Source organism: Eschrichtius robustus, chromosome 5, assembly GCF_028021215.1.
Source record: "Eschrichtius robustus isolate mEscRob2 chromosome 5, mEscRob2.pri, whole genome shotgun sequence".
In the NCBI taxonomy this organism is placed as follows: domain Eukaryota; kingdom Metazoa; phylum Chordata; class Mammalia; order Artiodactyla; family Eschrichtiidae; genus Eschrichtius; species Eschrichtius robustus.
In genome coordinates this window covers 129,912,115-129,912,908 of record NC_090828.1, presented here as the reverse complement: position 1 = coordinate 129,912,908, position 794 = coordinate 129,912,115, and the positions used below count along the sequence as shown (strand labels likewise).

Below are 794 nucleotides of genomic sequence, written 5' to 3'. Positions count from 1 at the left end.
TTTCTGGAGGTCCGCTGGAGGCCACCTGCTTGTTGCTTGTAAGCAGGGCTGCTGCTCTGTGTCTGGGTATAGATATCCACTGGAGGAGTGTGGTCTGGACAAAAGTGTTAGCTGTTTTCCATTTTTACTAACTGAGCAACTAACTGTTTTATTTTTTTTCCAGGTTCATAATTTATTGTACAAATTGAGTATCACATGACGAGTTGACATTAGCTTCTTCAGGCATGGGAACATAACAGATGAGGTACAGTTTAGAATCCATTTATGTTGCTTTCACAGCTGGAGTTTTTTAGACCTTAACTTAAAGTAGAAGACTATCAAAGCAATACCTTCGTATGTGGCCAGTACACAATTCATTCTCCCTGTGACAGTGTAAGTGTTGAAATATTTTTTGATACCAGTGAATTGGAACTGGGTATCAGTTTCTGGACCTGCCATGCTTTCAATCTTCCAAAACGCACAGACTCCGCAGCTGGTGTCCTTCAACTTACACAGCTGCACCTTAGCCCCACCAGAAGAAGCTGCCTGGTTTTTTTTTTGTTTGTTTTGAATTTTATTTTATTTTTTTATACAGCAGGTTCTTATTAGTTATCTATTTGATACATATTAGTGTATATACGTCAATCCCAATCACCCAATTCATCCCACCACCCCACCCCCGCTTTCCCCCCTTGGTGTCCATATGTTTGTTCTCTGCATCTGTGTCCCTATTTCTGCCTTGCCAACTAGTTCTTCTGTACCATTTTTCTAGATTCCATTTATATACGTTAATATGTGATCTTTCTTTTTCTATC

The 794-nt window shown here is 39.8% G+C and overlaps 1 pseudogene; it reads right to left on the bottom strand.

The window, feature by feature from the left end:
* Positions 1–208: 208 nt before the first annotated feature.
* Positions 209–438, bottom strand: LOC137764961 (ATP synthase membrane subunit K, mitochondrial pseudogene; annotated as a pseudogene).
* Between the last annotated feature and the right edge of the window lie 356 nt (positions 439–794).